Source organism: Scyliorhinus canicula, chromosome 11 (assembly GCF_902713615.1).
Source record: "Scyliorhinus canicula chromosome 11, sScyCan1.1, whole genome shotgun sequence".
NCBI classification, from domain to species: domain Eukaryota; kingdom Metazoa; phylum Chordata; class Chondrichthyes; order Carcharhiniformes; family Scyliorhinidae; genus Scyliorhinus; species Scyliorhinus canicula.
Genome location: NC_052156.1, coordinates 50,714,412 through 50,727,514, shown reverse-complemented (window position 1 = coordinate 50,727,514; position 13,103 = coordinate 50,714,412). Strand labels below are relative to the sequence as shown.

The 13,103-nt window shown below is 46.1% G+C and overlaps 1 protein-coding gene and 1 long non-coding RNA gene across 4 annotated transcripts in view; one reads left to right on the top strand and one right to left on the bottom strand.

Annotated features, from left to right (window-relative positions):
* Window positions 1-13,103, top strand: part of adamts9 (ADAM metallopeptidase with thrombospondin type 1 motif, 9) — a 404,749-nt gene that overhangs the window by 175,508 nt on the left and 216,138 nt on the right. The gene's annotated exons all lie outside the window — the stretch shown is intronic.
* Window positions 610-13,103, bottom strand: part of LOC119973081 — a 131,124-nt gene continuing 118,630 nt past the window's right edge. Inside the window, exon 5 of the long non-coding RNA XR_005462229.1 lies at window positions 610-659. This is a non-coding gene — a long non-coding RNA (uncharacterized LOC119973081). The remainder of the gene's footprint in view (window positions 660-13,103) is intronic.

Here is a 13,103-nt window from a genome sequence, read left to right as displayed (position 1 = left end):
GTCCGTTGGAGTTTGCACATTCTCCCGCATTTGCGTGGGTTTCACCCCCACAACCCAAAGATGTGCAGGGTAGGTGGATTGGCCACGCTAAATTGCACCTTAATTGGAAAAAATGAATTGGGGTTACTCTAAATTAAAAATAAAAGATGTTTCAGTTATCTTTGGCATTTATACGGTAGTCAACAGGAATTGCAAATTTTTTTGAACAAATAACTCCTCTCCAATGCATCAGATTCTGTATTATTTATACATTAATTTGCATTCCTGCTTTTGAGCACAATATAACAATGTAGCGCGATTTTGAACTAGTGCAGCATTATTGCAGTTTTGTTTGAGAAATTAAACTGAGGGCCTGCTTGCCTAGTCTTATGAGTCAGATGGGCATTGACTATCACAAGACACATTTAATGAAGAGCAGGGAGATCTCTTGGTGTATCAGCCAAGATTCTTGCTTTAAGCAAAAGCATTAATTGGTCTTTAATTTCTTGCTGTTTGTGATGGTTTGTCCAATAAACATTTAGTTGGTGCAACAATAAATGGCTACTCTTATTTCAAACTCTGACAATTTCCTCTGGATATAACATTCAGCATGAGGTAAATGGAAAATTACCTTCACCCTTTGGATTTCAATGTGATAATAACCATTTCCAAGAGTGAGTCTACAAACAGTAACAAAAAAGGAAATTCAGCAACTAAGTCAGACAGAATAATAAGAAACACAATAAAGCATAACACTCTCCCAGTAATATGCCGGAAAGATGGATTTGCCAAGCCAAGAACATAATGAAACCACTTCACGCAACTACTTTTAAATCCAAGCATTGGAAGGTTTTCTTCAACTTTGGAGATATTGTCCAGTAGGTTTTCCAGTCGTTGAGCTGAGGCCAGTAAATGGAAAAATAGAAATAACTTCTCAGGCTTAACATCATCAGTTTCACACCTTTCTTCATAGACCATCTTGGAGATTTCACATCGGAGTATGGAGTACTAATATTCTGGTTTGGGGTGCATGGAATAGATGGAACATCTGCAATTTTAGAGGAAAGGGTTGGATTCTTCGTCCCACCACGCTAGATTTCTGGTTCAGCACGCCGGCGGGATGCTCCCTTTCGCCGGCTGGTCAATGGGGTTTCCCACTGTGAGGCAGCCCCACACCGTCGGGAAACCCTCGGGCTGCCGGCAAAATGGAGCATCCTGACGACGGAGAATCCAGCCCATTAGATGTAAATCACACCTAATATTATAATTTTGTAATAGCACATCTAAAAGCAGTAGATCAATACAGTTCTTGTAAATGATCCATATGACACCTCCGGGACAAACCTTCCATCCATCAAATCAAAGAGGTCTAATCTTCTGTTTAGTAACGGCAAAACGTTTTTTCACATTCCCTTGGAAATCAAGACGTAATACTCCTTCTCCGACATATTGCTGTGGAATCAGTGATACGGCATTACAAAATTTCTTCATCAAGGATGTAACTTTCTTCTGGTGAGCACCACAGAAGGCACAGTATATAAACTGAGGAGATATTTTATCCTTCGCAATGGACATGGCAGATTATGCAAGGACGGGGTGAGAGGCCCCAGTTCGGATAGTAATGTGGAATGTGCAGGGATTGAGAGGGTCAGTAAAGCGGGCGAGAGTTTTCACTCACGTGAAGGGCTTGAGGGTCAATGTGGTGCTGCTGCAGGAGACCCTTTTTGTGGGTGAAAGACCAGGTAGGGCTTTGCAAGGGCTAGGTTAGTCAAGTGTTTCACTCGGGCTTTGTTAGTAAGGCCTGGGGTGTAGAGATACTGATTAACTAGAGAGTGGACTTTCGGGTGGAGAAGATGGTAGGTGGCAGATCAAGGGGGCAGATACATGATAGTTACAGGTACATTGGAGGGAAGGTTGGTGGTATTGGTTAGCATGTGTGCACCTAATTGGGATTATGTAGGGTTCATGAAGATGTTAGCGGCCATCCCCAATATGGACACACACCAGTTGTTTCTGGGTGGAGGGGACTTGTATACGGTCTTGAATCCGAGATGAATCATTCTAAGCCAAGGTCTTTGGCCCCTTGAGGAGGTGCGAACGTGTTGTTGGTGTTTATGATGGAGATTGGAGGAGTAGACCCGTGGAGGTTTCTAAATCCGAGGGGAAAAGAATATTCTTTCTTTTCTCTGGTACATAATGTATATTCTTGGATTTAGTTCTTTCATTGTGGGGAGGCCCTTGTTGGTAGGGGTAAGGAGGATAGCGTACTCGGTGATCGTCATTTCTGATCATGCCCCCAGTGGATATGTTATTGGAGAGAGGGCTGATCTAGCAGCCGGCGTGGAGTTTGGATGTGGGGTTGCTAGCGGACTTGTGGTTCTGCGTGAAGAGGGTGATTAATGAGTATGTGAAGTTTACTACAATGGAAGTCTCCCTGTCGGTACTGTGAGAGGCTTTGAAAGTGGTTACGAGAGGTGAGATAATCTAGCATAAAGTGCAGGTTGAGAAGGAGGCAAGGGATGAGCACCAGAGACTGATAAATAAAATTTTGGAGGTTCATTGCAAGTATTTGGAAGATCCCAGCCCAGAGCTTCTAACCAGTAGGAAGGTATTGGAGACACAGTTCGATCTATTGTCCACGGGTAAAGTGGTGCGCCAAATGAGGTGGGCAAAGGAGCAATTTACAAATATGGGGAGAAGGCCAGCCGCTTGTTGGCTGGCCAGCTTAGGTGGCACGTGGCCTTCCGGGAGATTGTTCAGATACAGGAGGCGAGTTGGGAGGGTTAGTGTCTGCTTGGGAGAAGGTGAATAAGGCATTTGAGGAGTTTTATCAAAAGCTATACAGGGCGGAACCACTGGTGGATGAGTCAGAGATGGTGGAGTTTTTGGATGGATTGGACTGTCCTATGGTGGAGGATAGGGAGGGTTTGGAGGAGCCATTGGGGATTGTGGAGGTTCGGATGGCCATAGGGAAAATGTAGACAGGCAAAGCATCAGGGCCAGATGGGTTTCCAGACCCGGCCCTCACAGTGGGGGATATAATGCACCGACCCTCTGAAAGAACACCTCACCTAGGCCCAATCCTCTGCCCTATCCCCATCACCCCACCTAACCGCACACTTTGGACACTAAGGAACAATTTAGCATGGTCAATCCACCTAATCTGCACATCTTGAGACTGTGGGAGGAAACCGGAGCACCCGGAGGACGCCCACACAGACACTGGGAGAAAGTTCAAACTCCACAGAGACAGTCACCTGAGGCAGGAATTGAACCCGGGTCCCTGTTGCCCACCTATATCCGTAATACCCTCCTTCACTTCACTTAACTACACTCATTTTGTTCAAAAAGAATGGTATTGCTAAAAGAAAGCGAAGGTATGGGTCCAAGCTATGCCTGTCTTTCTGTGGGATATTTGTAACATACAAAGAACACTACAGCACAGGAACACACCCTTCAGCCCACCAAGTCTGCGCTGATCCAGATTCCTTATTTAGACCTACTTATAGACTACTTATTACCCAAATGATCTGTATCCTTCCATTCCCACCCATTCATGTGTCTATCAACATGCATCTTAAACATTGCTATCGTGCCTCCACCACCTCCACTGGCAACGCATTCCAGACATCCAACACCCTCTGCGTGAAAAACGTTCCCCGCACATCTCCACTAACCTTTCCCCCTCTCACCTTGATCCTGTGCGCCCTTGTAATTCAGTCTTCCATCCTGGGAAAAAGCTTCTGACTATTCACCCTGTCTATACCTCTCGTAATTTTGTAGGCATCGGGTCTCCCCTCAGCCTCCGTCTTTCCAACAAAAACAATCTGAGTTTATTCAATCTCTCCTCATAGCTAACATCCTCCAGACCAGGCAACATCCTGGCAAACCTTCTTTGCGCTCTCTCCAAAGCGTCCACTGCCTTCTGGTACTGTGGTGACCAGAACTGCACGGAATATTCCAAATGGGGGCTAACTAAAGTTTTATGCAACTGCAACATGACTTGCCAACTCTTGTACTCAATGCCCTGTCCGATGAAGGCAAGCATGCTGTATGCTTTCTTGACCACCTTATCCACCTGCATTGCCACTTTCATGTATCTATGGATCTGAAGGTCCAGATCCCTCTGTATGTCAATGCGTCTAAGGGTTCTACCATTTACTGTGTAATTCATACCTGAATTTGATCTTCCAAATGCATCACCTCGCATTTATCCGGATTGAACTCCTTCTGCCATTTTTCTACTCAATTCTCCAATCTATCTATATTTTGCTTTATTCTCTGGCAGTCCCCTTCACTATCTGCAACCTAGCAATTTCAGGCGACCTGCCTCATTGGCATCAGTCCTCCGATACGTCCCAGGAGGAAGGAGGGCAATGGAATGAAGGCCATGGAAGGACTGTGAGCAAGGAGGGGAGCTCCTGCTTCCCCTCAGTCCCACAGAATTGCTTACCATTTTGTTTTTTTCTTTTTCCAATTAAGGAGCAATTTAGCATGCCCCCTCACCCGCTCTGGGAGATTCCCGGAATCTGGCACATCTTAATTAAAGGTTATTTTGTTTTTCTGCCTCCGTAGATGTTTCAGGCAGTGTCCTATTGCCCCCCCCCCCCCCCACCAACACCCCGACTCCCTCCCTCCCCACCACTCTCCTTTCTCCTCTCTCCCCACCACCACCCCTTCCTTTCCCTTCTGTTGGTACAGAGGCGAGGGTATCTGGTCTCTCCAGCGCCCGGTTTAGTGCTTGTACCATTTGTTTTTTTAGTACAACTGTGTTGTGAACTGTTTTAATAATCAGAGTATCCTACCCACCTCCCCGTACATTGGTACTGAGGGGAGGGTACCCTGTTTCTCCAACACAAAATTGGTGTTTGTACTATTTGGCCTTGTATATATATTTTTACCGTTTTAATAAAAAGATATGGCTAATTCACCTATCCTGCACATATTTAGGTTGTGTGGGGGAGACCCATACATGCAGAGAGAGAATGTGCAAACTCCACACAGACAAGGATCTGGGATCAAACCCGGGTCCCCGGTGCTGAGAGGCAGCAGTGCTAACCACTGGGCCACCGTGCCACCCTCGCTTACCATTTCAGCAACAATCACATCTATGTTCCAAAAACATAGCCTGATGTCTGCTTCATTCAAAACAGCACACTCTGATAAGGATCCTTATATTGGTCTCATACCCCTCATTAGTATGTGCAAGGATTTTCCAGTTTTAGGCAGCCATTCCAGATGATTGAAAGATGGCTGAACTTAATTTCAGATAGGACACTTTTCAGGAGACATGGGGCACAGAATGTCGCATCTTTAAATTTGAACCTGTATTGTGGCAATAAAAGAAACTGAAGGGAAGTAAGACGAGTTAAGAAGCAGAAGAAAGATAGACTGAAGCACAAGAGGAGAGACGGAGAGAAAACAGCACTGAGACATCAAAAACAAGAATGGCAATTTTCTCTGACTTCCCATTTAAAAATGCCGTAAACTTATCGTTACTTCTCGTTTACTGCACTTAATTTAATTACCATCCATCTGAATGTATGAGGACAGATACTTTTCTCCAAATGAGTAGTCCTGATTATAGTATGACCCCAAGAAAAAAATAAAGTGAAGTCAGATCTACACTGGAGGCTTAATGAAAATAAACTCTTGCATTTTCCAATTCCTTAAAACTTTCATAATTAAACATGTTATCTTCAATATATCACAAGCATTGAATAAACAAAGCAGTTGAAAAAGAAAATGTAATCATCCAAAACATTGTACATTTCTCTACTAAATGAACAGAATTTTTTGTTGTGTATGAATGACTTTGAATTAAATTTTTTTAAATTTCCCAGTTCCAATCACTGACTTGTTAGAAGCAATTATCAACCTGGCTTTATTATGATTTCTTAATATTGATGGTTATTAGATCTATAGGCAAGGAGCAATTAAATATTCAAAGTCGTCTTACTAGCCCTTTTTGGAATTCAAATACTATTAAGCTCATTATTTAAGGATTTAAGTTTGAGAAGTATAACTTTGGGTGCACTTGTAGTTCTACCAATGACAGCAGTTTTCTCTGGTCACCTTTGAGTTTCCTGAGACAAATGGTTTGGCCTGGTATTGATGAACAAAATAAATGTTTGCTTTCTCCAAGCTTATGAGTCATCCCACTTGTTGCTGTTGCTTAGTCATCTCACTTATCTATCAAAAGTGTTCATGGCAGGTAGTACTTCACGAGAATCGTTGGTCATTTCATGCGCAATGGGATATCGATGACAAGTATATTGCATTGTGTAACCGTCACAGTTTTGCTGCCTACTACTGAAATAGGATTTTCAGTAAACAAAAAAGATGAATATTACAAAGCAACTGCTTTCCATTAATTGTGAGCAGTGTGTAGCGCTAACAATGTATTGTTGTACGATGTTGTCCCTCCATCTGCAACAGTAGACTAAGGGTCTGAGCAGCTCTCATACATTTATACATAAGCTCCCTGTGGGCGGAGCTAGCCGGCAGGGGCTGACCGGAGGAACCTGTATTACAGGTACAGGCATACATCCCCCTACTGCAGTACACATAACTACAGTGGTTATCTCACCACACAGTGGCTTCCAGATCACCATTTCATTGTTCATGCAGAGGTTCCCTTCAGTAAATCTCAATGGAAGACATAAACATGGTGAAGGCTTCTCTGTGAACCTTCTCTGCAGCAGGAGCAGAACACAACATGTTTTTATCAGTGCTCTTATTTAGTGCCCATATACATTGCTAAACAGTACATGAAACCTATTAACAGAGCAAGAAACCTAAATGGAATGGAAACACAAGAATAAATTTTGTCTTGTTAAATGTGAGAGCTAAAGAAGAACCTTACAATGCTTGCGTATTCACGAGGAACTCCACAATTTAACAATAGCACATTTCTCGCAACTTTATCCTATATCAAATAACCTAACTATATTACTGTGTCATATATTGCAGATGCTTAATTCATGCTAAGGTCTTTTTACATTATAATTGTATACTGAAGATGGAAGAGGGGAGCACCTTGGAAATTTATGGGAGGATAATGGCGGAGGATACTGCATCCCTTGTGGGGACTAAGGCCAAGTGGGAGGAGGAGTTGAGTGGAATTAGATATGGGGGATGTGGTGTGAGGCCTTGTATAGGGTGAACACATCTTCATTGTGTTGTGAGATTGGGGCTGATACAGTTGAAGGTGGTGCATCGGGTGCACTTAACTATGACAAGGATGAGTCAGTTGTTTGAGGGGGTGGAAGATAAGTATGAGCATTCTGGGAGGGGTCAAGTGAATAATGTGCATATCTCCTGAGCTGGAGATTTTGGGTTCCCTTCTTCAGCAACATGTCGGCCATTCTACAGATGGAATTGAAGCCCGGTCCCCTGGTGGCCATATTTGGGGTGTCAGACGTGCTGGAGCTGATGACGGGTGCGGGGACGGATGTCTTACCCTTCGCCTCACCGATTGCTCGCAAGCGGGTGCTGTTGGAGTGGAGGTCAGCTTCTTCACCCAATGACTCGGTATGGCTGGGAAATCTTATGGAGTTTTTGCATCGTGAGAATTTTAGTACACATTAAGGGGCCCAAATTGAGGGGTTTTATAAAAGATGGTGGCCTTTAAGGAGCTAGTCATTGTCAGCTGTTGGGGGAGGGGTTTGTTTTATTTTACTGTTCTGTATTCATTAAAAAATGTTCAATACAAATATTTTGAAAATAATAATTTTACACTGAAAGTAATTTGTAATTAGCAGCAAATCATTGTTCCCATTCATGCCCATTTTGACAGTGTAGAATGTCTGACTTATGGGCAGCATGGTAGCACAGTAGTTAGCACAGTTGCTTCACAGCTCCAGGGTCCCAGGTTCAATTCCAGCTTGGGTCATTGTCTGTGCGGAGTCTGCACGTTCCCCCCGTGTGTGCGTGGGTTTCCTCCGGGTGCTCTGGTTTCCTCCCACAGTCCAAAGATGCGCAGGTTAGGTGGATTGGCCATGATAAATTACCCTTAGTGTGGGTGGGGTTACTGGTTACGGGGATAGGGTGGAGGGCTTAATTGGGGTGCTCTTTCTAAGGGCCGGTGCAGACTTGATGGGCCGAATGGCCTTCTTCTGCACTGTAAATTCTAATTCTATGATTTAAATAATATCAAAATTAGATTTTAAATGATCATTTAAAGTTATGCAGAGTGTCTAATTTATTGTGATGAGTAAAGAGGGGTGGAGGCTCTAGTGGACCATAAACACCAAGATGGACTGATTGGGCCAAATGGCCCATTCCTGTGCCATATATTCCAGGTAGGTATTTAGATCTGTGATAGTATGTAAACAACAATTGAACAGAATTGAAGCACAATTGAACAGAATTGAAGCACAAGTAAAATATAGGACATTTTCATTAATTTTGTGTTTTACCTCATTTGGTAAAGTTCCTTTAAGGGACTTTTTTCCTGAAACTGCACAATGGTTTTCTTTGCAAAGGCGGAATATTCCTCCCTCTCCGGGGTGTGTTCTACAGCTGTGGGGGGCAGCTTCCCGGTGGTGGGATCTTCTGTATCTTCTGCTATCAACTGTGTTTTCCGCTGAATGCACCCATGGGAGGTGCCGTCAGTGGCACCGTAAGATCCCAACAGCGCGAATGGGCAGAAAATCCCAACCAATGGACGTGATTTAACCAAAACGCTTCTGAGTGTGGTCGCAAGCGGAAACTGCCGCGAGCTTCTCGACACACAGACCGTCGAGTCCGTCACCGCTATAAACCATTAATTGGTCCACTTATCGAGGCCCTGTGGGCATGACGCCACAAATGATAGTCCTGCCAACTAATTCACCAGGACCACGCTCACCAGCCTCCTAGTAACAAGGGATAGCAGCACTGAAACCAATCCTGCACAGCCAACCACACTCAGCTCGCAGCCATACCACCGAGGAGACGAGCCCCAAGATTCAAGGATGCCAACCTGGGCAGAGACCAGATGGGATGCCCTGTTCCTCCGAGGGTCTCAGAGGGTCAGCCACAGGGCAGTGCCGCCTGGGAGGCAGTGGCAGTGGCAGCAGCCATCAGCTCGGGAATCGTCACCAGGAGGGCCGGCACCAGTGCCATAAGGAGATCAACAATCTCAAAGAGGCCGCATGGGTGGGTTGGCTCCGGATCCCTCCCCAGAATGCGACTGGCACAGCCCCCGCCTAACACCATTCCAAGCCTCAGCCCACCCATGTCCAGCAGTGCTTCCCACAGCGCCCCATCCTCTTACCACCCAACCCCACATAGCCCCCATTCCCCCATCTCCCCATCGCGCTCATATTCCACCCCCCCCCTCCCCCAGTCACAACTACAATGAACAACGCGTGCAGCTCACAATGCCAACTCTGTGTCCCCGCAGGAGAGGTTGGCCCTCATAGATGGTAGAGTGCCCAGGCAGGCGCCGGGGTGCTGGACATCAAAATCCTCACCCCCTACGGGAGAACGTGCCCTAGAGATTACAGCGTGGCTGTGCACAGATCTGTCAGTGCTGTAGAGGTTGGAGATGAGGATCCACCGGCCCCCACCCAGATGACCCGTCACATGTGAGTTGTTAATACCATAGAAAATTATTCATTCCTCCCACTGCACACATGTCCATTCACGGCGCTGGACCATCCAGGTCCCCACCCCCTTCCGCCTTCTATCAGGACACCTCCGAGGGGAGCTGTGAGGACACCACAAATGTATTCGTAGCACAGCTGTCATCCCCACCCTCAGCGCAGATACACGCACACCTCGGTGGGTGAAAGTAGTGGACAGGCTTCGGGGGCACATTCTGCTGAGCACCACACATTTGCTGATCAGGTGGAGGTAGGGATGCCCAGGCCAACCAGCAGTCAGAGGTCTGCTGGATCCCAGGACCTAGCTGCATCCCATTTAAATGTTGAGCCTCTGGACCAGGTTTACTTAGAGCTGATGCAGATGCCAATGTGCGGCGGAGAGATTCAGCGAAGGATGTCAGCCACCCTCCAGCAGGTCCATGGCCAATTAGCGGAGTACCAGAGGCTAAGGTGCAGGAGATGGTACCGGCAATGCGTGGCACCGAGGCCAACACAGCAAGGGTGGTGACCGCAGTGGACGTCGGCAGCATGATGGAAGGAAGGCCATTGATGTTGAAGATGGCTGGGCCTAGGACACTACCCTGAGGAATTCCTGCAGTGATGTCCTGGGACTGAGATCATTGATCTCTATCAATTTGAATCATCTGGTTTTGTGCTAGTGTATGACTCCAATTCCCATTGACTGCAGTTTTTCTGGGGTTCTTGACGTCATACTTGGTCAAATGTTGCCTTGCTGTCAAGGGTAGTCACTCTCACCTCAGCTCTGGAGTTCAGCCCTTTTGCCCATGTTTTAACCAAGGCTGTAATGAGGTCAGGTGCTGAGTGAACCTGGTGGACGTTAAACTGAGCGTCAATGAACAGGTTATTGCTAAACAATTGCTAAACATGATTGCACTTTTGATGACTTCTTCCATCATTTTACTGATGATTGAGAGTAGACTAATGAGGCAGTAATTGCTTGGATTATATTTGTCCTGTTTGTTGTCTACAGGGCATATCTGGGCAATTTTCCATATTGGCTAGTAGATGCCAGTGTTGTAACTGTACTGGAACAGCTTGGAGAGGGTCACGCCAAGTTCTAGAGCAGAAATCTTCAGTTCTATTGCCGGAACATTGTCCGAGCCCATAGCCTTTGCAGTATCCAGTGCCTTTAGCTGTTTCTTGATATCACGTGGAGTGAACCAAATTAGCTGAAAACTGGCATCTGTGATGTTGGGACTTCCTGAGGAGGCCAAGCTGGATCATCCACTTGACACTTCTTTTTTTTGAGAATTTACAGTGAAGAAGGAGGCCATTCGGCCCATTGCGTCTGCACTGGCCTTGGAACGAGCACCCCACTTAAGCCCACGCCTCCACCCTAACCCAGTCGCCCCATCGAACCTTTTGGACCCTAAGGGGCAATTTAGCACGGCCAATCCACCTAACCTTCACATCTTTGGACTGCGGGAGGAAACTGGAGCACCCTGAGGAAACCCACGCAGACATGGGAGAAAGTGCAAACTCCACACAGTCACCTGAGGCTGGAATTGAACCTGGGACCCTGGAGCTGTGAGGCAGCAGTGCTTGCCACTGTGCCACCGCTTCTGGCTGAAGATTATTGTGAATGCCTCAGCATTTTCCTTTGCACTGATAGGCTGAGGCTCCCCCATCATTGATTTTGGAGATATTTCTGGAGCCCCTTCCTCCAGTGAGTTCCGTAATTGTGAACCACCATTCATTACTGGATGTGGCAGGACTGCAGAGCTTAGATCTGATCCGCCGGTCATGAGATGACTTAGCTCTGTCTAGCAGTTCCTGCTTATGCTTTTTGGCATGCAAAAAGCATGCATGTATTTTAGCATCACCATGTTGACATCTCATTTTTTGGTATGCCTGGTGCTGTCCCGAAATTTTCTCCTGCGCTCTTCATTGAACCAGGGTTGATGCCCTGGCTTGGTGGTTATGGCAGAGTAGGGGATATGCTGGGCCATGAGATTGTGACTGAGAACAATTTTGCTGCTGCTGATGACCCACCACGCCTCATGGGTGCCCAGTCTTGAGTTGCTAGATCTGTTCAAAATCTATCCCATTTAGCACGGTGGTAGTGCCACACAACATGATGGACAATATGCTCAATGTAAAGACGGGACTTTGTCTCCACAAAGACTGTGCGGTGGTCACTCCTACCAATACTGAAATGGACAGATACATCATTGTGAGGATAAGGTCTTGTTGGTTCCCTCACCACCTGCCATAGACTCAGTCTAGCAGCAATGTCCTTTAGGACTCGGCCAGCTCAGCCAGTAGTGGTGCAACATTCTCTGCCCTTGCCACCTCAATGCTTTTTCCAAGTGGTGTTCAACATAGAGGAGTATTGACTCATCAGCTGAGGGGGGCAGGATGGTATATGGTATGTAGGGGCTGGTTTAGCACAGTGGGCTAAACAGGTGGCTTGTAATGCAGAACAATGCCAGCAGCGCAGGTTCATTTCCCGTAGTGGCCTCCCCGAACAGACCTGAATGTGACGACTAGGGGCTTTTCACAGTAACTTCATTGAAGCCTACTTGTGACAATAAGCTATTATTATATTATTATTGTAATCAACAGGATGTTTCCTTGCCGATGTGCTACTTAATGCCATGAGATTTGCTGGGTTCTATACAGTGAATGTCAGAACCCTCAAGAGTGTTGACAGTCAGAGAGATCTAGGTGTACAGGTCCACAGGTCACTGAAAGGGGCAACGCAGGTGGAGAAGGTAGTCAAGAAGGCATACGGCATGCTTGCCTTCATTGGACGGGGCATTGAGTATAAAAATTGGCAATTTATGTTGCAGCTGTATAGAAACTTAGTTAGACCACACTTGGAGTGTTCAATTCTGGTCGCCACACTACCAGAGGATGTGGAGGCTTTGGAGAGGGTGCAGAAGAGATTTACCAGGATGTTACCTGATATGGAGGACATTAGCTATGAGGAGAGGTTGAATAAACTCGATTTATTCTCACTGGAACAACAGAGGTTGAGGGGCAACCTGATAGAGGTCTACAAATTTATGAGGGGCATAGACAGAGTGGATAGTCAGAGGCTTTTTCCCAGGGTGGAGGGGTCAATTACTAAGAGGCATAGGGTTAAGGTGCTAGGGGCAAGGATTAGAGGAGATGTACGAGGCATGTTTTTTACACCGAGGGTAGTGGGTGCCTGTAACTCCTGTTGGAGGAGGTGGTGGAAGCAGGAACGATAGTGACATTTAAGGGGTGTCTTGACAAATACATGAATAGGATGGGAATAGAGGGATACGGACCCCCGAAGTGTAGAAGATTTTAGTTTAGACGGGCAGCATGGTCGGCGCAGGCTTGGAGGGCTGATGGGTCTGTTCCTGTACTGTACGTTTCTTTGTTCTTTGTTCTGGAGTTGATGTTAAGGACTCCTGGGCAACTGTCTCCCAACTATATGCCATTGTGTCACCATCTCTGCCAGTGGGGCAGGACATACCCAGGAATGGTGATGATCGTGTCTGGGAAATTATCTGTAATGTATGATTCTGTGAGTATGACTGC